The sequence below is a fragment of the Zootoca vivipara genome, chromosome 7, assembly GCF_965207765.1.
Source record: "Zootoca vivipara chromosome 7, rZooViv2.hap1.1, whole genome shotgun sequence".
Classification (NCBI taxonomy): Eukaryota; Metazoa; Chordata; class Lepidosauria; order Squamata; family Lacertidae; genus Zootoca; species Zootoca vivipara.
The window spans coordinates 36,687,098-36,712,436 of record NC_142590.1 but is presented as its reverse complement, the minus strand read 5'-3'; the positions used below and the strand labels follow the sequence as shown (position 1 = coordinate 36,712,436).

The 25,339-nt window shown below is 43.1% G+C and overlaps 1 long non-coding RNA gene across 1 annotated transcript in view; it reads right to left on the bottom strand.

Annotated features, from left to right (window-relative positions):
- LOC148685041 (uncharacterized) overlaps nucleotides 1-24,856 on the bottom strand; it is a 41,974-nt gene extending 17,118 nt beyond the window's left edge. The window contains exon 1 of the long non-coding RNA XR_015951035.1: nucleotides 24,675-24,856. This is a non-coding gene — a long non-coding RNA (uncharacterized LOC148685041). The remainder of the gene's footprint in view (nucleotides 1-24,674) is intronic.
- Nucleotides 24,857-25,339: the final 483 nt, after the last annotated feature.

Below are 25,339 nucleotides of genomic sequence, written 5' to 3'. Positions count from 1 at the left end.
CCATCCAGTCTAGGGAACCACCCACTAATCGTGCCTCAGTATTATCAGGATTGAGTTTCAGTTTGTTGGCTCCAGTCCGTTACTGAGACAAGGCACTTCCACTGTCTCCCCTGATGTAAAGGAGAAATAGAGCTGAGATTTATCAGTATACTGCTGTCAGTATACTGCTGACAATGTGCTCCGAACCTCTGGATAACCCCACCCAGCGGTTTCATGTAGATGTTAAACAACATAGGGGATAGGATTGAGCCCTGTGAAACCCCACATTGAAGGTTCCACGGGGCTGAAAAGCATTCTCCAAACAACATGCTCTGGGAACGGCCATGCAGGTAGGACTGGAATCGCCGCAAATCGGTGCCACCCACCCCAGTTTGGACAGTCACTTCAGAAGGATGCCGTGATTGATGGTATCAAAATCCACTGAGAGGTCGAGAAGAATTAACAGGGACATGTTTCCCTTGTCTCTCTCTTGACAGAGGTAATCTCTGGGTGACCAGAGCAGTTTCTGTGCCATAACCAACCAGGCCTAAACCTCGATTTGAATGGTTTCTGAAGGAAATAGAACTAAGAATAGGTTAAAGAAGAAATGAATGAGGAGCTTAAAATAACCCTTTGGAAGGAGAGTCTTGGTAAACAGTCAAGAAGTGCTGTGTTGAATGGAAAATTCACAGTGAGCTCACTCCACCAGGAGGGACGGCATTCTGGGCAGGGTTTCTTTCTTTCTTTCTGGGGTGTGGAAGGGAATTGCTAGCAGAGGGTGGGGAGAAAAAGGAATCGCCACACCTCTAGAAAAAACAAAAGAAGAGAGGAGAGGCATGGCACTCAAGGCTGTTTGAAATGTGGGCTGCGTTTATTATTTACCGCCAGGGAGAAGAGAGAGATGACAGAGGAATGTTAAGGATTTTTGCTTAACCCAGGTCTCTCCCAGAACCTTCTTTATGCATCTTCAGTAGGAACACATCAATCTGTGACGGAATGGCAGGCCGGGCCTTTGGAGCAGACTAGGCACCCACTTGTTCTTTAAAAATCTGAAGGACCTGGTCTTCTAACTGCCACTTCACCACACTTTGTGCATTTAAGGCAAAAGTGAATCTAGACTCGGAATATAAAAGGCTCATAGTAATATGTAACACTTATTTGGCAAATGCCTAATTTGGAAAATCATAGCTTGGTAAGTCAGAGATAGTCAACATGATGCTCTCCAGATGTTGTGGACCACAACCTCTGCAGGTTGGCACTTCAAATCTGTGTGACAAGGTGAGCTCCGGTTGCTTTGTCCCAGCTCCTGCCAACCTAGCAGTTTGAAAGCATACCAGCATGAGTAGATAAATAGGTACCACTGTGGTGGGAAGGTAAAAGACCTTTCTGTGCGCTCCGGCTTCTGTCACGGTGTCCCATTGCACCAGAAGCAGTTTAGTCCTGCTGGCCATATGACCCGGAAAATCTGTCTGCAGACAAACACTGGCTCTCTCGGCCTGAAAGTGGAGATGAAACCCACACCCCATGGTCAAATTCAACTGGACTTAACTGTCCAGGGGTCCCTTCCCTTCCCTTTATCTGTGGTCTACAAATCCTATCATCCCTGCCCAGACTGGTTGGAGCTCATGGAAGTTGTAGTCCACAACATTTGGAGAGTACCATGTTGGCTACCACTCTAATAAGCCAAGATAAGAACTAGCCTTTAAGAAACATAAAGGCTCCCTTCTTTGTTTGCTTAGAGTTGCTGGGAATTGTTTTGAGGGATTAATCTACAGAATGCTCAGAATTCTTTGAGCGTGAACATGTGTTTTGCATGTGTTTCAACAATATAGTGTGTATGCAATGAGCTCAAGACTGCAATTTTTATGTGAGATTTCTGCATCCACTGAAGAAAAGAGAATTGCTGCTCCCTGGTACATAATGTACAAGTGTCAAATCTTCTTGAAAATGATATATATATATATATATATATATATATATATATATATATATATATGCTGTTGATACTTCTGGGCAAGGAAATCTGGGGGAACTTATTGTTTCTTTATTTTGGTTCAATGTGCCAGCCAGAGTCAGGTTTTTTCTCAGCTTAATCCCATGTCTGGTGGCAAACTGATGGAAAAATTATCAGTTTATTCCACCAAGAGCCCTGTAAATATATGTTGTTTGTTTCTTAACCATGGTCTGGCCTAGGTTTTTTGTTGCTGGGGCTGGCTAGTTACAAAGATTCCTGAGGGCAACCTCAGCAACATACTTTGCGAAGATCTTTCTATGAACAGAGAAAAGTAGTCATGCGAAGGTCCTTGACTGAACGTGGTCAATAAGTGCCTACTGCTGTGGAGATGGAGGTTGCAGATGCATCTGGGGTCAACAACTTTGCTCCCCCCCCAGCCGAAAAAACCCTAGATATGGACGGCAACCCTAGGTATGATAAGAAAATTAAGTTTTCTGGGTCACAAGGAAGTTCTAACTAGAAAGAAAGAAAGAAAGAAAGAAAGAAAGAAAGAAAGAAAGAAAGAAAGAAAGAAAGAAAGAAAGATTTGTAAAGGTGTTTTGCAACACTATGAAGTATGATTGGCTCCATAATAGCAAATCTAATGATTTGATGAAATAATGAAGCTCAAAGTGGGTTGTGAAATCCATTCCAGATTCCATAATCTACTGTGGAGTTTTGGCAGAGCAGATTCATTCCTAGATCTGTTCCATCCATGCATTGGAAACCCTGGGAAATGCAAGACAAGCACAGCTTAGTCCGTGGACATGGGATGCCATATAGCCATCTTTTCCACTCTTCTTGGAATGGGTGACAACACCACCTACTTGTCATAACGGAGGTCTCCATGAATTTTTGGCACAGATCAAGCCTTCCCCAGAACCCCTGCCTCTTAGATTATTCCCAGAAGTTGCCTGAAACTTTCCACCGGAAGCTGTGAGTCTGACCCATTGGACCATCCTGATCAGTATTGTCTACACTGACAGGCAGCAGCTCTCCAGGGTTTCAGAAAGGGAATATTCCCAGCCCTATCTGGAGGCGGTGAGGATTGAACCTGGAGCCCCCTGCTTGCAAGTCAAATGCTCCTCCACTGAGCTACATATCTTCCTCCTTCCTTCAAGGAAATAGCTGGGGAAGAGGGAGAGAAGGGGAGATGACATGGCTAATTAATGCATCTATTGGATAGCTAAACTATGACATCAGTAGAACCAAGCAACAAACTTACTTTCACTTTTTTAAAGCTTTGAAACTTTTTAAAAGGGTGTTTTGTAAAGTGAAGTGAAGGATGAACACATGTGCACATGGTTTGTGGTTCTTAAAAAGATAAGAGATGGAAACAAGCCAAGTTTGTTTGGTTTCCTGCATACCAATGACCCACCATTAAAAACGTTTTCTTATTTGGTTATTTTTGAAAACAGTCCCACTGAAGAGATTGCAGTTTCACCTTTCCAGAACTAGAACTAACATTGACTGGCATGTAAAATATTTGCAAATAAGCCAATAGGCCCTGTTCCATGTAGTCCTCTTTCCTTGCATCCAAACTACAACCACCAAAGTAACGCGCACACACACACACACACACACACACACACACACACACACACACTTTCCCGCGCTCTCTCTCATTATGTTTGCCTGGTTATGCAGCTGTTGGAGGAAGACTGTGGCTAAATCCCCCAAAGCAGTAGGGGGTAAAACATTCGGAAAATGTATCTGTTTGCAGCCTAAATGACCTATTGAAAACTATTTGGGGGGGTTGGAGTGGGGAGGTGAACTCCTTAGTTCTTTTGGAAGGAAGTGAAAATTGTACCTAACTTTTATTTGCTCTACTTGACAGCTTACGGTTCACAATCACAGAAATATTATTGTTTACCAGCGTAGTGAGTTATTGGTGTGTGTAGTGAGGGCCAGCTTTGCTCTTTTCAGACCTAGCAATTAGTTAGCTACCCTTGGTGAAAACTCCTCCCCCCCTTTGCGCCAGCAACATACCTTTCAAACTTCAGACAGACCTGGGTGGATACTGGAGGGGAATGCCCAGAGGTATCTATGGACAACAGATTTGGCTGAAAGCTGGAAACTTGTTTGAACAGTATTTTCAAGTCCCCTCTGTTTGCTATCTACTTCCCAGGGAAAGTCAAGCCTTTCATTTTACACCATTTCAAGTTTAAAACAGGCATCTCGGCTCATGGATGGAATAGAAGCACATTCAGAATTCAACTTTCATACATTATAAAGGGTAACGGTAAAGGGACCCCTCACCATTAGGTCCAGTCGCAGACGACTCTGGGGTTGTGGCACTCATCTCACATTATTGGCCGAGGGAGCCGACGTACAGCTTCCGGGTCATGTGGCCAGCATGACAAAGCCGCTTCTGGCGAACCAGAGCAGCACACGGAAACACCATTTTCCTTCCCGCCGGAGCGGTACCTAGTTATCTACTTGCATTTTGACATGCTTTCAAACTGCTAGGTGGGCAGGAGCTGGGACAGAGCAACGGGAGCTTACCCCGTCACGGGGATTCGAACCGCCGACCTTCTGATCAGCAAGCCCTAGGTTCTGTGGTTTAACCCACAGCGCCACCCGCATCCCATTCATACATTATAGAGTTCATACATTATAGACTCTAGTAAAGCTTTCAAATGCTGTACTCCTGAGGCAACATCCTGGATGGGTATTCAGCTCTGCTGCCTACTGGTTCCCCACTTGTCTCTTCCGTCCCATCCCTTCCTCCCTCTCTCCTTCTCTCTATGGTGGTAAAGGTGTGGTTGCCCACTTTTGTGCATACCCACTCCCTGGTCTCACCCGTTTGCCTGGCTGTGCCACTACTGTTCCTGCAGCTCTTGCAAACTAGGTATGTAACTAGAAAGCTTAACATGTGGAATGGAACGACACGATATACATGACTGAAATTCAGTTATTTGAAATGCTTTTTGTAGAAGAATTCAGAAAGGTTGTGCTATGGTTTGATGTTATACAGAGCAGAATGAAGCTTATAGGCTACTTGAGGCAATAATATATTATTATTATTATTATTATTATTATTATTATTTATTTATTTATTTATACCCTGCCCATCTGGCTGGGTTTCCCCAGCCACTCTGGGCAGCTTCCAACCGAATATTAAAAACAGTACAGCATCAAACAATAAAAACTTCCCTAAACAGCCTTCAGTTGTCTTCTAAAAGTAAAATAGTTACTTATTGCCTTGACATTTGCTGGGAGGGCGTTCCACAGGGCGGGTGCCACTACTGAGAAGGCCCTCTGTCTGGTTCCCTGTAACCTCACTTCTTGCAATGAGGGAACCGCCAGAAGGCCCTCGGTTCTGGATCTCAGTGTCCAGGCTGAATGATGGGGGTGGAGATGCTCCTTCAGGTATACAGGACCGAGGCCGTTTAGGGCTTTAAAGGTCAGTACCAACACTTTGAATTGTGCTCGGAGACATACTGGGAGCCAGTATAGATATATCAGGACTGGTGTTATGTGGTCCCGGCGGCCACTCCCAGTCACTAGTCTAGCTGCCACATTCTGGATTAATTGCAGTTTCCGGGTCACCTTCAAAGGTAGCCCCACGTAGAGCTCATTGCAGTAGTCCAAGCAGGAGATAACCAGGGCCTTCTCGGTAGTGGCACCCGCCCTGTGGAACGCCCTCCCAGCAAATGTCAAGGTAATAAGTAACTATTCTACTTTCAGAAGACAACTGAAGGCGGCCCCTGTTTAGGGAAGTTTTTAATGTTTGATGCTGTACTGTTTTTAATATTTGGTTGGAAGCCGCCCAGAGTGTCTGGGGAAACCCAGCCAGATGGGCGGGGTATAAATAACATATTATTATTATTATTATTATTATTATTATTATTATTATTATTATTATTACTCTGGCGAGACAGTCTGCGGGCAGATAGGGTCTCAGCCTGCGTACCAGATGGAGCTAGTAGACAGCTGCCCTGGACACAGAATTGACCTGTGCCTCCATGGACAGCTGTGAGTCCAAAATGACTCCCAGCCTGCGCACCTGGTCCTTCAGGGGCACAGTTACCCCATTCAGCTCCCAGCCCCTCTAGACGGTCCAGAAGGATGTTATGGTCAATGGTGTCAAAGGCCACTGAGAGATCCAGCAGAACTAGGAAACAGTTCTCACCTTTGTCCCTAGCTCGCCGGAGATCATCGACCAGCGCGACCAAGGCAGTTTCAGTCCCATGTTGAGGCCTGAATCCCAATTGGAAGGGATCCAAATGGTCCGCTTCTTCCAGGCGTGCTTGGAGTTGTTCAGAAACCACCCGCTCAATCACCTTGCCCAGGAATGGTAGATTTGAGACTGGGTGATAGTTAGCCATATTGGCCGGGTCTAAAGATGTTTTTTAAAGAAGCGGTTTAATGACCGCCTCTTTCAGTGGGTCTGGGAAGGCTCCTACGTAGAGGGAAGCATTCACCACACTGCGGAGCCCATCGCCCAGCCCTTCCCAGCTCACTTTTATTAGCCAGGATGGGCAAGGATCAAGGAGACAGGTGGTCGGTTTCACTCGTCCAGGCAGCCTGTCCACATCCTTGGAGGTAACAGATTGGAATTGATCCCATGACTAGACAGAGCTCTAGCACTCTCCCGCCCTGGCCCTGCTCCCACGGTGGAGTCTACCTCCTTCCGAATCTGAGCGACTTTATCTGCAAAAAACTACTAAGTTTAGTTTAGTACTATCTACTAAGTTGTGCTAGTATAGCAACGAAAAACATATTGTTGCTTCCTTCTGTAGCATCAAATATTCTTGTTCTCCCTCTCTCCCTCTCTTTGTTCTCTGAAACTTAATCAGACAGTGTCTCAATATTTTCTGCCTTGCCATGTGGACTGAGTAGTTGCTGCTTCTAAAATGAAAGCTGTGTTCTAGCATGACGTCACTCTCTGTGGTGTTTTGGATGGGCCTACTCCTTGCCAGGATTCTGGGAGGCTCTGATTGCAAGATATGGCATCCCAGGCCTTCTGTTACACTAACAGGCTAGGGAGAATCTCAGAAAGAAGTACTAGAGAATGCTTTTGCAGTATGTAAACACAGGCTCTCATGCCTTGGCATGTGCTCTTTCTGATTATTCCAGTGCACGGAGACAAAAGCCAGTGACCAGGTTTCCTAGTGGGAGGCAATTCCCCTGATTCCCACTACAGGTGTGGCTTTTCCTAGCTTGACACAATACTGAATTTAGTTGCTTCCCAAGCCGAATTAATTTAATGTACCCAAGAAAACCTGTATTGAGAGTCTACAGTGGTAGTAGTAGTAGTAGAGGCTAGCAGTAGAATCACAGGCTCTAAGCCTGCTCTGCTTTTTTGGCTTTGTTGACTGGGGAGGAGCAGCCTTTTATGACAAGCGCTGCAACTTCCTGTCAAGTTCGAATGTGCTGTCCTGGAGGAATTCCCTTGGGATGTCTGGGGTGGTTTATCTGTTGCAGATTGCCCAGATGATGGATTGGAAAGCTAATAGCCCACTGTGCAAAAAGTGTACTAAAAGTCAAAAAATCCAAACCAGATGTGCAGGGGGGGAGGAAAAAGAAGGGGGGGAGCAGCATATGTTACTAAGTGTTGTGAAACAGCCCAAGGGAGGCAAATAAGCAAAAACAGCCTTGTTGCTTAGCAACGTGCACAACAAAACAAGCAGCAGCTTGGTTGGCATCTGACAGGGCAGGTTTCATTCTCTGCAGTGGAAGAGGAAGTTGCTGATCGGTTTCTTTCAATGGCCAAGAAGCCACTTTCTTCCCATGGTGCAAGTTTCTCTGCTGCCGGAACATTTTGTTTTACGTTTATGGATAAGGGTTGTTCTTGCTCCAGATGGACTTCCATAACAAAAGGAGGCTTCTTCCAAACTGGCAGGGTTGGTTTGGTTTCACTCAGTCCTCTAAAAAACACCCTCCCCCACAAGCAAAAACTGTACATATTTCAAGAGATGCTAGCAACTATTCCTGAACTTGGTCTGCACAAAAGTCTCATGCTGACATTCTTCCTGCTGTCATTCCTTTTTTTACTCACTGAAACCTTTTCCTGTTAAAAAAAGATTTATTATTATTTCTGTTGTTGTTGTTGTTGTTGTTGTTGTTGTTGTTGTTGTTGTTACTGTTACCAATTTCATTTATGAATCACTTCCCACAAGGCATCCCAGAGTAATTTACGATATAATAGTTAATATGTCAAGGCTGTCATGTGTGGTATGAATACTTCAGCAGACCATTGGTGCTGAGAATGACAGCTGTATATGCTCCAACACATGGTCTTGTAAGCTGCTAGAGAGGGTCTCTCTGAAGCAGGAACTACAGAGGGCCCACTATGCTCCTACAAAGAGAGTTACAGACAGTCAACTCAGAAGTAAGCACTGTTGAAGTCAATGGGACTAACTCTCAGGTAAGTGTGAAATAGGGTCACATCTTAAGATTGGTAATATAGCACTCTGCAAAACTGGAGTGGTTATTTCATTCTCTCAGAAAGTTTCCATGCCGCAATGATGATAAAAAGAAATCAACATTACTAATGATTTTTTTATTTTAAAAAAACTGCAATAAGAATTTTAAAAATAGTACCAGATTAGAGGGGAAATATTGACATCCTCTGGCCCTTACTCATAATAGGCAAGCACATTCAGTTGGTTATTCACATGAGTGTAGTGTGAATTCAGAAAGCATTGGCCTCACTCTCAGTTGACTTTATGGCTTTGTCATGCAGCTAGATAATCATGAATTATCATTGTCCTGGCTCTCCTCTTTGGACTTGGACATGTACTCAATACCACATCTACAAGTTTTGAAAGCTTTATTGAGCAAATCACTACAGCAGGCTTCCTCAAACTCAGCCCTCTAGATGTTTTTGGCCTACAACTCCCATGATCTCTAGTTAGCAGGACCAGTGGTCAGGGATGATGGGAACTGTAGTCTCAAATCATCTGGAGGGCCGATTTTGAGAAAGCCTGCACTACAGCATCCCAACATGAGCCTACCAGTTACAAACAGGTGAAGCATGGCAGAGGGGTTCTATTCATGTGGTTTACACCTTGAGTGTCAGTACTGGGTAAACAAGGAGCTACTCCTCTGTAGAGGCTGGCTCTGTGAAATTTGTGGTGAAGCCACTGTGTCCCTGGATATGGGGTGGAGTTGGAGCCAGCTTGGAGCCAGATATTTCTCAAGAGGCTTCCCCAGAAGGGAAAGACACATCATTAGCAGGGAGGCTCTGGAGGTGGCACCACAGTGGGCGGTGAACCTTCTGTATGCAAATAATGTGCTCTATCACTAAGCTACACATGCTCACCAAGTAGACAGGAAGCCAAGCCAAGTTCAGTTTCCTCCCAATAGGGCTTCCTGATCAGCCTGGTGGGAAGGAGTGGATAACAGAACTGTTGGGCAGAAAGAGGTCTTACAAAGCTAGGAAAGGAGGTAGTGTCTTCTACCCTTGGAGCTGTCCATGGTTTGCTAGGTCCGGGGCCTGATTTTAGACACCGTGTCTGTTACCTGTTCTCATCCTGAAAATCTGCTTCCCAGCAATTTTCTACTGGCTCCAGCTGCCCCCAGCCACTGTTCATATGTGTCTGTCTAACCAAGGCTTGGAGGACATTGTCCAGTACCTGTGTATCCCAATATGTAAAGACAAGGTGGGCAGAGAGAATGCAAGGCAGTGTGTCTGAGTTGCACACTGGAGGTGCTTCATTGTACCCTTCAAGCCTGCAGACAGGGACTGTCTAAACTGGGAGATGAAAGGACAGTGACCAGTTGTGCCAGGGAACAGTAGAGAAAGGCAGAGGATTTCTGAGGTTTTGAGCCTGGGAAATCTATGGTTTTCATGGAAGAAAGAGTGGCCCTGAGCTCAAAAAACCATGTAAGCTTGTTGTGTACATCTATGTGTGTTCTAATATCTGGTCTAAATTGCTCTACTGATTTTGGGAATTCCATGGAGAAGACGACACACAGAACTAGGAGAGAAATATGCTGTGTGAAGGTATGATGGAATATTTGAGGGCTGTGTCCTTTATCTCTCTTACACAAGGCAGCTAAGGAATGGAAAATATTTAAGCAAGGATTTCAATTTTTCTTGTTGCCTCTGATTATTGATGTGTTTGCTCTAAGCAATGCACAAGCCCCTTTTATGTTTTACTACAAATGTCTGGTCGTGTCTGGAATTGCCAATGCTTTTAGGCAGGCAATTGAGACAGATCGGGAGTTTAATCTTGACAATAATTCTGAAAATCACTTGGGCCAATTTTTTTCCGTAGAGCCCAGCAAAATTTGGTTACTTTGTGGTCACCCTGAGAGGTATTCAGTGACTGCAGTCATTGATCTTTAGTTCTTACTTTCATTCTCTTAATCCTTTGGATGGGTTTTGAGAAGTTATCAATGCCTGTGCAATACTTGGAAGTGAAAACTGAGCACATGAAAGCAAATTGTTGTTACTGCAATATGATTATGAAAGCAGATTCATACAAAATCTGCAAATAATAAATTGAGCCATCTCCACTTCACTGCCAGTATTTCCCACCCAGATTGAATATAAAGCTCCTCGCATTTAAATGCTTTCTAAATCTTACACAAAAACTTACAGATGTTATTTTTGAGAGTGAAATAAACAATATTGGAAAGAATTGTCCTTGCAAAATCCACGTTTGTCTTTGTGGTATAAGAATTTACAGACTTTGGCTATTGGGGGGGGGTGCACATAAACTGCATGTTTTTTTGGGGGGTGGAGGATCCAATATGCTTTTATATCATTTTATGTTGTTTTTTTTAGAATATTTTTATTAGGTTTTTCCAGAATAGAAAAAGAACAAAAAAGCATTACAAAAAAGATAAAAAATAGAAAAAAGAAAAATACAGAATAGAAAAACATAAAATTAAAAACAATTAATTCTTTGGTTGTTTACATTGCATATGCGGACCCCCTCGGGATCCCTTCCCCTGTGGTTCTTAGTCACATTTCTATTTTAGCAAATTCTAACCCATTTTAATCAACATATTCATATTTTCCACAGTTTATTTACAACCTAATTCTACTCTTAATATATCACTTTTGCATTTTTTTTTAAAATATAACTTAAAATCTTTCCACTCTTCTTCCATCGCTTCCTATATCATTTTATGTTTATTTCCTATGCTTTGGCTCAGCAGTCACCATCCACACCAGCCTGGGAAATATGGGTGCGAGCACTGAATTTTTTTATACTCTGACTGCTATACCCTACTTTCTGTTCTATATTATTTTATATGTTTGGCTGATGTAGCTGGGAATAATATATATTTTTTAATCTGTGAAAGTAATAATGAGATAAATGTCTTAAACTCGTAGAGTATCAGTTGTTTTCGCTCTCCACCCCATTAAAAAGTTTGTGGCAGCTTCATAAATAATTAAAATGACTATATTCTGTTTAAACTGGTGAAGCTTCAAGAAAATAAGCTGGGGTTTTTTTCCACCAGAAAGATACATTAGCTGCTAATTAAGTGGTGATTAGCTTGGATAGTAGCCGTCACTTGTGTTCCCAAGATCCTGGTTTGTACATTATAATTGGCAGCTGTGGAACTCTGCATTATCTGTGGTGCTGAGGCAAGAAATGGAAAAAGGGGGTTTCTGGGGCAATTTATCCAGCAGTTCTATAGCAGATCGAGAGCAAGGTGAATCATTCATAGAGAATGAGTAACGGGATGAATTTGCGTTCCTAAAGAAATAACTTTATGGCATCCTCTGAAACAGAAATTCTCAAAGAATTGTTCATTCAGGCAACTCTCATTACTCATAATATTCCAGTGCTTAAAGTCACACAGTATTATTTTTGTTACCTGTGCTTTATAATTAGAAGAACTCCAAGAGAATTCTTGCTGAAGACCATGTTGTGTTCCTACAAGTGAGGAAGCTTTTTTGGCAAAAGCTACAGAAGGCATTGGACAGCATCTTCTTCCTGCCTTCCTTCTGAGCAAGGCAAAGCAATACTGAATCTAGTTTTGGAAGAACATCCTTTTTTTCCCAAAATGAGTGTCTTGCCCTTTAAAGGGGAAGAGAGTGGCCTGCCTTTTTTAAAAAAACAAAAACAAAACTCTTCATCATCACAATAGAGGCAACTGTTGTGATATTGCTGTAGCTTAAGATTGTTTCCACTAGCAGCACTACATCTTAATCTGAGCCATATGCAAATGTTGCTTATTCAGTTCAAAGTGGTTCTCCCACTCTCCATTTTACCTTGCGAGGGAGGTTAGGTTGAGAGACAGTGACTAGGCCAAGGTCACCTAGGGAGTTTCATGTCTGAATCAGGATTTGAGTTCTGATCTTCCAAGCCCTAGCCCAACAGTCTAACCACTGCCCCACATTGTGAGCAAAGAACAGAAATCTAATGTTCTTTACATTAGGTTTACGTTATTAAATCCCAGGTTTAAGCCCAAAACAAGTCTTGCATGTGCAGGCCTGGCCCCATTACCAAAAGCAACTGAAGCGTTCAGTTGAGGCAGCACGAGACAACTTCTTTCCACACTTCAGTTCTAAAAGAATTCTAGAGTCACTTACAGCTAAATATCCACAATATTATGAGGAGTGCTAAGGAAGTGGTGTGACACTTGGGAGGTTGCCCCCGTAATCGCCTAAGAAATGTAAAGGCACAATCCAAGACGTGAGCCCAGTATCCTGGGGAACTGGAGGAATACTCTGCTCCAGTCTCTGATTGCTGTTTCAGGTAGCAATGTCTTGCGCTAGTCCTGCACATGTGAAAATGGTTTTTAAACAGTTGCTTGCAAAATACACCCAGGTCCCAATATCCAAACACAATATGTTCTATGGAAACTGTCTGTTCAGTGAGTGTTTGCGCAATGAGTTGACAACTTCCATTTAGACCTGTGAGAAAATTTCTGATGTGTTGCTGACCATTGAATGTTGACCCCAAAATGACAAAAAAAAAAGTTTAAACCCTCTGGAACCTTGCAAAATGCAAACAAGGAAGGAAGAGAATTCCTCCCATATTTGCCCAATCTCTCCCCTCCCTCCCCCCCACCATGGTTTCTGGCAAAATGGTTGCTGCAGACCAACAAAACACACAAAAAAATAAGGCTTTTGTTAAAGACTGCTTATTTGTTTACAGCACTACACACAGGTCCAGCAGTTGGGATACCTGAATCTGTGGTGTGTATAGATGGGTTTGGGTACTGATTCTTCGTGTTTGGATAAGTAAATGTTTCATATAACAAGTGTTTGCATAGCCTGCATATATTCTTGAAACAATTTATGGAGGAGTAATCCTCTCGGACTGCATCTGATGAAGAGTAGTCCACAAAATCTTGGTATCCTCCAGACTTTTCTGGGCTATTGAATACCCTGACCATCAGCCATGCTGGCTAGGGCTGATGGGAGTTTGAGTCCAATGATATCAGAGGGCCATAGATTCCCCATCCCAGAATTATGCCAGATACACCTCTGTGAAAACACAGTTCCACTAAGGTACTTATGGTCTGGCATAGAGAATGCCCTATGGCAGTCTGATAAGGGCCATAAATCAGTGGCAGAGGTTTTGTATTCTCAAGGTCCTAGACCCCTGCCATTTTCAGTTAAAAAGATCAGGTAGCAAGTAATTGATAAAGCCCCTCTCTGAGGCAGTGGCAGCTGATGCTTATTGAGACAGGAAGGGCAGAAGGCAGGGAGCCCAACAGTATGTGAATCCAGAACCAATGATAGAGACAACAAATTCTAATATTGTCCCCACCCTCCTCCCAACTAAGTTGTACCAGTGCAAAACTGAGATGAAGGAGGTGGATGCTGATTGGTGGTGCCATTCCCCTGGACTGATTGTATAACTAGGCAGGCAGGCAGGCAGAGGCTGGTGGGGCAGCACCCCATTTGCCCTAATGGACCAGTCCCCAACAGTCTGAGGCCTTCAAGAGCAGCTGCCTGTCAAATACAGCTTCATACATTCCTAGTTGTTTGTGCTTCTACTGTGCAATTCAGATGGCCCATTTTATGCCAGCTGGATGCTGCCACGAGAAACATTCTCCACCCTCTTCCCTTGAACCTGAAATTACCACTCTTTCAAGCCCGCTCCTCTCACTTGCCCTGCCCATTGCTTTTCATTGTACCAGATCCTCCCTTGTCATTGTGGTTCAGAACATCGTGGGGAAAACACAATCAAAGAGGGAAACACCAAATGATTTTCCTAAACATAGACCAGCAGATCTGTGTATTTTGGCAGTAAGGTATGATAGCCGGGGCCTGCCACAGCCAGATGCTCCACATTCGTTGTATGGCCTTACTGTTTCGAGTACAAACTTTGTGAGGAGTAGACAGATGTGCAGGCTATTCCGCCACACCCCACCCCAAAAGGAGAATGTGCTGCTGCCAAGGAAACCGTCAAAATAACAGGCTTCATCTGAGTTCAGATTCAAAAGGCAAACTGACCATGGCATAATGAAAACCTTTCACCACCCCCTATGGACTTTGAAGGTGATAAGTGGCAACAGAGCAATGTCAAACCCTTTGCAGACGTCGCAAAACACTGAGGATGTTTCTTGGCCTAGCTGAGGGTTACATGGGGTGCATGTGGAGAATGAAACTTGAGGAGATCTGTGTAGAATTTAGGGCTGTGATGAAATCTGTTTTTCAGTTTCTTGGAAGTTCCCCCCTCTCACTCTGTGAAGGAGGCTTCCATTTTTCTGCCTCATTCTTGGAGCACTTTAGAATGTCTTTAGAATTTCTCTGAGTGCAAGGTTTTGAGCTTACTATATCACTGTGAGGTGGCCATGGGTGGTCTATGTCCGCTTTTTTTCTTTTAAGTGAACATTTCCCCAGCACTCCACAACCTCCCTGGCTGCTTCCCCATCTGGAAAAGCCCCATGGGAGGAGTTTACCTTACAATATAATCCACTGGGTTCTGATTGAATAATGGTAGGGAGAAATGTCACAGAAATTCAGCACTCATCAGGGTTGACATACACAAATAGTAAAACGTTTTCGCAACAGAATGCAAACTTCATGGGGGTTCAGGCAAAACATTTCATGCATTCGAAACACAAGTCATGGGGACACAGGGACTAGCTCTCCATGCTTTTCTGATGCAGCCACTACCACTCTAGGTTAAAAAGCCAAAGACAAACTCTAATGTTTTGGGGAAATTACTAACAGTGCAATCGTACACATATCTATTCAGAAGTACTTTCAGCTGAATTCAAGGGGGCCAAGTACTTGGGTACTGGATCACAACCTTAAAAATAAACAAAATGAGACAGATTTTTGTGGCACTGACTCCACACGTGTGGAACTCCACATTTGATTTGACAGGCTCCACCATCCTAACCCTTTATGCTTACCTGTTCCCTGCCTCTTTCCCATAATTTAAGAATTAATCGGGCGGCTGCAGTTTTGGTGCTGTTTTATCTTTGACTGTGAGTTTATGGTTTTTACTATGTTGTATGTTACTGCTTTTTATGAATTAAATTGTTATTTTATAGGTTTAAAGGATAATGCTTTATATATTGTTCTAAATTTGCTTAATGTAGCTATTCTCATTACTGCTTTGTTGGAAAGTTTTTTTCTTTCCTGAAAGGCATAAAAGGTGGCTAACATCAATAGATATAAAACATCAATCCTATTAAAACAGAAAAATCAAAGCAGCAGACAAGAACATCAACAAGCTAAGAACCAATGGAGGGACAAAATGAATTTCTAAAGCCTGAAAGAAAAATGCAGAAGGCTTCCCGGACCAAAAATAAAAAAGGTTCCTTGGAGGTTCCATTTATGCAGTTGTTTTTGACATAGAAAAGGTCACTTATATGGTTCCTTCCCACATGACATTTTGCAGGTTGAAGTGATCTTGTAAATATTTCTATTCCACAAGACCACTATCTCATGCTAGAATATTTATTATATAAAATTAATATTTTCCAGAACTTGGTAAACAGCACTTCAGTATAACCAGACAAGCTTGATCATGCAAAATCTGCAAAGAAAAAGCTCACTTTTCTGCATCAATATCTATACTTGAAAGAATGACATCTGGGATGCTGATACCCACTTACTATTTTCAGGCCTCCCAGAAACCTGAAGGCAAGCCTGGAATAAGCCAATGGAAAATGGGAGTGGGGATTTAATCAAGAATGGGAACCTGTCCGTTCACTCAGTTAAAGCCAGTATAGATTCTGGACATGGCTGTTTCAGCTCTGCTATTCAACACTAGCAATTACATGAACTCTGGAGGCTTCCAGATGAGATGCCTTCAGCCTGAGTTCCAGGAATGGGGAACGGAATAGTTCCTGGGCCAGAGAGTACATCTATGAATGGCTATTTTACCCCCTATATGGTCTTTTGTAACTCAGTGAATATTGGTCCTTATTGATGGAAACAGAGTATTTCTTTAAAAGGGGCCTAAAAGAGCTGTTTGTTACTCATTTTGCAGCTTCGTAGTATAACAAGCTGACCATGCAAACATAATGAAACAAAAACAGAGCAGTGCAAGAAGAATGGCTGAACAGCACTTCTCCTTTCAGATCAGCTGTGCTGAAATATTCTACTGCATAAAAAGTTGGCTTTGATAATGTTGATGAAAACTGGAGAACCATAATACAGATGTGGCAGTTGACCAAGAATGCAGCTGCAAGGGCAATGGTGGGTGGGCGTATGCCCATGGAACCATAATTCACCTATCCTGCACCATCTGCACTGGCTGCCAATTTTGTTCTGGCAGAATCTAAAGTGTTTGTGATTATCTTTAAAGCCCAGGATACCCGACAGATTGCCTCCTCCCACACGATTTTGTCTGCTTCCCACTGCACAGTTAATAGCAACAATAGGCCTTTTTCAGTGGCTGGGCCAATATTGTGGAACACCTTGTCCCATGGGAGATGGATGGCCCTTCTTCTCTGGATGCATGTTGCTGGTTAGTAACTATATTTTTGTTTTGCTGCTAAGTTTCTGCAGCAAAGGTCACATTTTATGTGTGGTCTCTGCCCTTGTGTTTTTAATGACATAGTGATTTAAAATTGTTGCAAGCCCAGGGTGTCGGAGAAATGTCTCGAGGAAATAAATAAATTTCCAATGATCTAGCACGTCTCCCAGATGCTGACCGGTAAATGATCTTCACTTACACTTCAGCTGTATCTGATAAAAGCAAAGGCCACAATCCAAACACAGAGTAAGACTATAACCATCTCCCCATTGATTTCAGCAGACTTGACTCTGTTTTTGGATTGTGGCCAAACATATGTCAAATATAAATCAATCACATTCCCCAAACCAGCTCTGGATCCATGATCTACTCAGGTCAGAGGAGGACTTGGGCCTCTACAAAGGGGACCCTACAGAGGAACAAGTGGGGTCAGGTAGCAGTAAGGCAAAAACAGGACCTCCGGTACTAGGCCTTATGATCCCACATCTACAATTGCCCAATATAGAGAGCCCTGACTCAGAGGTAGAGATGGAAGCTGAGCCACCAACTGAGCTACAGTCATACCTCGGTTTAAGTGGGAAAGTTCACTTCAGTTTCAGTTTAAGTACAGACTTCCGGAACCAATTGTGTACTTAAACCGAGGTACCACTGTATCTCTCAGCCCTAGCAATGATGTGACAGTTAAAAATCGATTGTATTACTGTCGCACCCTTGGCCATCTAGCTCAGCACTGTCTGCACCGATTGACTATGACCCTCCGTGGTTTTAGGTAGGAGTCTCTCCCACCCTCATCTAGAGATGCCAGGGATTGAATTTAGGGCCTCTGGATGCAAAGCAGATGCTCCGACATTGAGTTGCAGCCCTTCCCCCTAAGCTAGCTTGCTGCCCTCAAGTGCCGTGGAGGAAGCTACCCCGTTGCCCATGTTGAATACAGATTCCATAACCAGTCCAGCCAGACCCATTGATGTGAAGTGGATCTACCATCCTCTCCTTTAGTTCAGGCAAGCAAATGTCTTGGGCCGCCCTCATTTAAAAGTCACATCCAGCACTCATAATTGCCCCCAGAAAAAAACTGGATGCCAGTGTAAGTACTTCAAGATAGGTGCAATATGCTAGAAAAGCCCACCTTGTCACCACATTCTGCTTTAAAAGACATGCAACTTGTCGGTACATGGGAGAGAGTCTTCTTGATGGACACAACTAAGTTATGGAACTCCCTAACTAGAAAGTTTGGTGTGGTCCACTGTCTTCTTGCCTTCTGCCGCTTGGCCAAGACATTTTTTGTTTAGGCATGCTTTTAGCCTGTTGGGATTCTTCACCCCTTTTAAAAATTGAGCTGACCTCTGCTTTAAAATTGTTTTACCTGCTATGACCTGTCCCTGGTTTTATGGCTGGTTTTTATTATCTATTTTGTTGATTGTTTCAACATGATGTAAGCCACTCTCACCATTGTTTTTACAGCAGAAGAATATGCACACTTTTATCAAGACAAAAACCACATTTTCCTAGGTGCAAAGTATAGGGCGCTCAGTGCAGGGAAGATGCAATTTCCCTACAATAGATGTACAACCCTGAGAGAAGATCCTAAATAATTGTATTTAAAACTGACCAATGGGAAATGTCCTCAGTGTTTATTGATGCGTAGTATTTTAAACCACATTAGCTTTCAGCTGTCTTGGCTTTCTTCCTTGGTAGTATGCCAAAACAAACTCCTTGTGTATCTCTTGCTATTAAAAGGACACACCCAATGTTAGGAGGCTGCAGCGGTCTTAACCCCTCCCCCCAAAAAAAACCCAACCTGCACTTTTTAGATGGACTGCAGACACCTCTTAAAAAGAGGAGTAATGCAGCATCTCCTGCATGCAATTTATGTAGACCAGGCATCCCCAAACTTTGGCCCTCCAGATGTTTTGGACTACAATTCCCATCTTCCCCAACCATTGATCCTGTTAGCTAGGGATCATGGGAGTTGTAGGCCAAAACATCTGGAGGGCCGCAGTTTGGGGATGCCTGATGTAGACCATATTCATTTTATTTCTGTCCTGACCCTGCTCCCAAAGGAATCCAGGGTGGCAGGAGTGGGACTTGCAGTTCTGCTTCCCAGAATGCCTCTGTTCAACAAACACCAAGACCAGGCATGCCCAAACTGCGACCCTCCAGATGTTTTGGCCTACAAGTCCCATGATCCCTAGCTAACAGGACCAGTGGTCAGGGATGATGGGAATTGTAGTCCAAAACATCTGGAGTGCCAAAGTTTGGGGAAGCCTGACCAAGACAATGACTATTTCCAGGGGAACATACAAAGCCTGTCCAGAAGTCTGGGCTATATCCCCACATAATTTTACAAAATGTGATATTCTGTTGTGCATCTGGTGGTGGGGCAATCAGCATTGTATGCTCCTGCTTTGAACACGTTCAGAAATATGTAACAGTTTACAAATCAGGCATGGCCCACAGACTAAGAAAGTGGAGTGTCCCCAAACCTCTATGCTGGATTAAGATATTTAGCCCAGCATTGGAAAATAACAATCATTGAGGCAATTAGCCTTCTCTTTCTCCAGATCTAGAAATGTTGCCCTGCTATAAGGAAAGAAACAAAAAGCAACAACCCTACAGTACTGCTTTGTTTCCCAGGCTCATCAGAACTGCAGATGGAGACAAAGAGTTAAAGTCCTGGGGTCGTAATCCATATTCTTCTCTCCCTGCCCCATCCCTTCGGGGAAACTACTTATTTTTTAAACAGCACAGGTGCTTGTTGCATGAACAACATCGCATCACTTTTGTCCCTTAGTTTCAAGGGGTGGTGGTGGTGGCAGTTTCATAACTACAGTATTTTGTGTGCTTTTCAGATTATCCTCCATAGATAATGAAGTGAACAGCAGCGCAGTGTGTAGGACTGTTCTGACAAGCTGAGTGTTTGCACATTCCTTCTGTTTTCAAAAGGTTATTTTTCTTTCCTCCCACAGATTTGGAAGTAGTGGCTGTTTTGAGACATGGTGCAGGATACTATTTGTTCTTTTTAAGAGGCACGATGACTTGTGACATAGAGTTATTAAGATCTGCTTTACAATTAATGGCGGTGCAAAATGTTCATGCTTTTTTTATGGAAAAGGTTGGTTTGTTTATTTTCAGCATTGCTTTATGGGGAAAAGGCATTATTTGCTCATGACTCTTATCTTGGTTTCCACACACACACACACACACACACACACACACACCAGAATTTTTTAGACACCTATTGTTAGTATTCTATTTATAGGACACCTTGATGGTACCTGTTGAAAGTTCACTGCCAAAACCAAGCGTTGCCTCCCAACAGATAAACAAATAGTGCTGTCTAAACATTCAAGTTATAAGCTGGAGTCTTCAGGACTAAGTCTCTTGAGCTACCTTTTCTTTCTTTCCCATTTCAGCGAGAAACGTTTCTTAATCCCTGCTAAACAAACCTTCCTTGCAAATAAAATGATTTCCTTAGATGTCTTGCACTTGCACATGCACATGCTATAATTTTCTCCACTGTACTTGCTTTTAGATGTGTTGATACCAAGAAATTGGGGGCATCATTTCTGTTTTCAGATTGTCATCTCAATGTGACAATTCTAGCCATTGCTAGGTTATCTGGAGAAGCACCGCAAACAGCAGCTTTTCCAAAAGGCACTCATTTAGGGGGCTGGTTAGGGTCTTTCAGGTATCCTAAACCCCACAGTTCAGATATGGGCAGTGGCTCAGACTACACTTGCTATTGCAAGTTCATAAATAGATAGGCTACACTGACCTGAGAGCTGTTGGAAAGTGTATTCACAGCATTTTAGCACAAATTACCTTCTTCTGTCCAGGCCAAGGTTAGAAAATGCAGTGCTGCAGCTAGGGGAAAATTTAGTGCTCTCCCACAGTCAGATGATACTACAAAAAAGTCAGTTACAGACAGCATCTATTGGCTGGTGTTGGTGGTTCATCAACCATTGGAACCATTTTCTAACTATTTTTGAAATATCTAGCCAATTCTGAAACAGCAAATCAGTCAAATGCAGAAGGCAGAATGATACACCTCTTGAGTTCACTATTTACACACGTCTAGAACTTGCTTGTGGCCATGGTCTGAGAAGACACCACTTTGAGAATTGCTCAAAACCAGCCAAACCTATTTTGATTGGTTGGTCAACCCAGAAAAACAAAATTGGCTGAATCCTGACCTTGTCAGATGCTCACAACTAATGTGGACTTAGCTAATTACTATTCATGCTTCTTTAGGTTTCAGGATTAGCCCATAATATATGTATGATGTTGTGAGCAAGTATTAGACAGTAGACAATGCTGAATACAACACAACATTCTGGTTACCACATGGTCACAACCATCTGTCTTATTTGCACATGTCAGGAATTTTTCTTTCTTCCACATGTTCTCATGTGTGATGAATTTCAAGCTTTTACTCAACTGATAAGACTTTCCCCGAGTTTCTATGTGGTTCAATGATCTGGTCAAATCTGGGAAAGGAATTTTCCCCAAGCTATAGTTTCTATGGCTAGAGTTGCCTGTTTAGGAATGGATAAAGGACATAAGGAAATCAGACCAACGGCCCATCGAGTCCAACATCCCATTCTCACAATGGCCAGCCAGATGCCTATGGAAAGCTCACAATCAGGACCCAAAACCATAGCTGTCAAGTTCTCCCTTTTTTAAGGGAAATTCCTTTATGCTGAATAGGCTTCCTCACGAGAAAAGGGAAAACTTGGCAGCTATGCCAAATACATTGACACTCAACCCACTTCTGATTCCCAATGATTCTTTGTGAGGTATAATAGTGCTTTAAAGGTATGGTGCAAATGCGATTAGCAAGTAGTTAGATGCAATTCTTCTATGGTGGTCTGGCAAGACAGATGGCAGCAGACCCTCAAAACATGGTGGAACAACGGTGACTATAGACATGTTCAAGTGGTGAGAAGCATATGGGGAGCTTCAGATTTTGTTGGAGTTTCCATGGACATCAGTGTAGGATGCTCTGTCCACAAGCAATGTGAAACAAGAGACGGGATGTTGTCCAGAGCAACTGGAGGAGGCCATTGGAAAGGATGCTCTTTGGTTAAAAATACAGTCAAATAAAAGCAAGTTTTTTATTTGCTATATTTGTGATACTTGGGGGGGGGCACCACTAGTTTGTGCTACCAAAATTAAAGCACATTTTGTTCTGGGATAGCTCACTCTGTAGAGCATGAGACTCTTAATCTCAGGGTCATGGGTTTGAGCCCCACGTTAGGCAAACGTTTCCTGCATTATAGGGGGTTGGACTAGATCAGGCATCTCCAAACTGTGGCCCTCCAGATGTTTTGGCTTACAACTCCCCATGATCCCTAGCTAACAGGACCAGTCGGGGAAGATGGGAACTGTAGTCCAAAATATCTGGAGGACCGACATTTGGGGATGCCTGGACTAGATGGTCCTCGCGGTCCCTTCCAACTCTACATTTCTATGATTCCATGAATCTTGTTCCAGAAATGGTGACTACTGCTCCTGCATTCAGAGACTACACATTGTGCTAAATTCAGCAATAAAGGAACCATGCTGCTTCCTTTATTGCACGTTGAAGCTGGCTTGCCTGTGCTGCTTCTAACATTGCAGTTCCAAAGTAGACAGAGGCATGGCTCATGTGGCTTGTCTGGGCGATCGGAGCGTAATGCAAGGCAGCATTTCAAAGGCTGGTGCTGTCTCAAGAGTGATTTATGGGGCACAAGAGGGATTCTGATGTGTCATTCTGCCGGGGAGGGGGGGGCAGTGGCTGGAGGGGGTGGGTGGAAGCAGAAAAGAAAGCAACACAAGGGTCATGAACAAAAAGGAATTTGCTTATCCCATTTCCGTCGAGTTCTAAATTTCATTGGAGCTCACGGTTGTCAGGTTGTGTTTATGTCTAGGCTTTACCAATGCCTCCTTAACTGTGGAAGGTCAAAAACAATTATTGTTTTCCCTCTAGGGATTTTCCTTCTCCTTGAGAGCATTCAGCAGTGGGTATTTTTAAAACTTCTCTCTCTCTCTCTCTCTCTCTCTCTCTCTCTCTCTCTCTCTCTCTCTCTCTCTCTCTCTCTCATTGGTTAAGAGGGTTTCTATTTACTTTCTAGTTTAATAATTAATATACAGTTAATATTTACATAGAGTCCTCCCCCACTTTTCCTGATACATTTATCAGTAGCTTTAATAATGAAAGGCCCCCTCTTTCAGGAGTCTGGACGTCCCTTGCCTTTCAAGGACTTCCCTCCTTCTGAAGTTCAAAGCTTTCACTCGTTGCATTTTTCAGCAGGAATGGAAATCCCCTAATTTTCCCAGGCAGGGATTTTTTGGCATGTCTTAAATTCTCCAGTGCCTCGTGGCTTTTTAATACAAATGCATATTCCAGAGCAATTGAAATGTCTATTGTACTTATATGCTTGCTTTTTTATTATTGCAGATTTGCATTTAGGGAATGGTCTAAGAAGGTTTGCTTTCTCCCACTGTTTATTCAATATTCTGCTTCTTCAGAAAAACCCTGGCTGAGTTGGACTCTGCTGCTGCTATTAGAGTGCAGTAATGATACCAGGCTAAACTGTGTTCTTCACTTGGTTTTGGGGTAGTGAGCCCGTATGTTGATGTGTTGATGGCATTGCATACAAGACACCATATCATGTCAGTCAGCAGTTTCAGATAGATATTGAAATGTAGAAGGAACCCTGAGTGACTGATCCCATAGAATTCCTTAGAAAAATAGTTGGTATAAAATAAAACAAATAATAAAATTATGACAATAATATTCTACTGCTCTGTATACACCATACATTTAAAGTATACCCCACAAAAATCATGGGAGCTGTAGTTTAAGTGTGCTGGGAATTGTAGTGCTGTGATAGGTAAACTGCTGTTCCCAAGATTATTTTCTTGGAGGGGTGTGTCTTTAGCTGTATGGTGCTTATGCAGCCTAGTCTCTAAACATGGGTGTGCGCACACATTTTACAACATTCAACCTATTCATACGCTTCTTTTCCACAAAGACTCTGCTGCCTTCATTCACTATAAATACAGGAATCTTCTCTTGTGACAGGCAGCTAGGATTTCCAGCAAGAAAAAATTGGGGAGTGGAGCCTGAGACCTCAGTAAATAGGCATGGAATATGTCACCAGGCTTGAACCAGTGGAGCTGGTGACGGATCATCAGCAGAGGAAATGACAACCCTGCTCCTTACTGCTCCTTAGTGCCGTTTACTTGTTAAGGCTATTTTACCAGCAATATCCACTGCTGCTAACCATGCAGAGATGAGAGGTCACCAGAAATCAGAGCAGGGTCTGAATCTGAGGTCTGGACCAGCTATCCAGGAGGGGGTGAATGGTAAGAGCTAGGGAGCTGTTAGTCAGTGGGCCTTGCCTAGCAGAATCCAGAGGTGGGTCAGCAAAACTAAGGCAGCCAATGTGGTGGGGAGAGGCAGAGCGGCGTAGTGGTTAGAGTATTGGAACCAATCAAAGCATGAGATCGGCTCCCCTGCCTTGATTGGACCGGTGCTTTGCAACAGCCTTCACCAACCTGTGAGCTGATAGGAGATGTATTCCAAAACATTTGGAGGACACCAGGTTGAGGAAGGCTGTGGCCCTTTATAAAAAAAGCTGCATAGTCAGCAGAGGCAATCCTCAGAACCATCCTAGGAGGATGCATCCAGCACAGAGTACCAACCCTCAGGTGGGCAGCAAGTGTGCTTGGTGCTTCCATCCTCCTGCTATGTCTTTAATAGATAGGGAGGGGGGGGGGATACAGCACAGAAGCTGCTGAGAAACGAATCTATATTCGTGGATTTCTTCCTCCTCCAGAAAACATAAAACAATATTCACCTCTATCTGTACGACCTGGAACGTTCATGCTGCCAAATAGACGATGCTGTGGCTTTTCTTCTTTAAAAGATCCCTAACCAGAAATTATTTCCTTTTAATATGAACAGAGAAAGTGGCTTTTTCTTTGATGAGGTGTCTCTTTCCTGTATCCCATGCTGCTCTAGCAGAGACTGAATCAGCATGCTGCCATGTGACCACAAAAGGATCCCGATTTCAGCAGCTGAGTCACATGAATAACTGGAATAGTTTTTGAGAGCAGAGTTAATTCCCAGAACCCCCTCAGGCATATACCAGCAGGCACATGCTTTACATCCAGAGCGAATTTACAGCTCGACAATGCAGTCAGAGGGACACGACTGATAAGTTTTTTTTTTTTTTTTTAAAAATATTTTTATTAATTTTCCAATTAAAACCAATTATATCACATTCAATATTTCAAATTATACACATATATATATCAATCAAACCGAATGTTATGCCAAATCATCTAAATAATTTATTTTTGGGTTCCCATGCTTCAAGAAATTGGGAATTCCTCGCAACTGTCCACTGCCGTCTTATTTCTAAAGTTCAAATCGTCCTCCAAGCTCATAATATTCCAAATCTTCCCCTTACAGTCACATAGGTGTTTTCCACTTTCATCCGATTGTTCCAGCTGCTGAGAT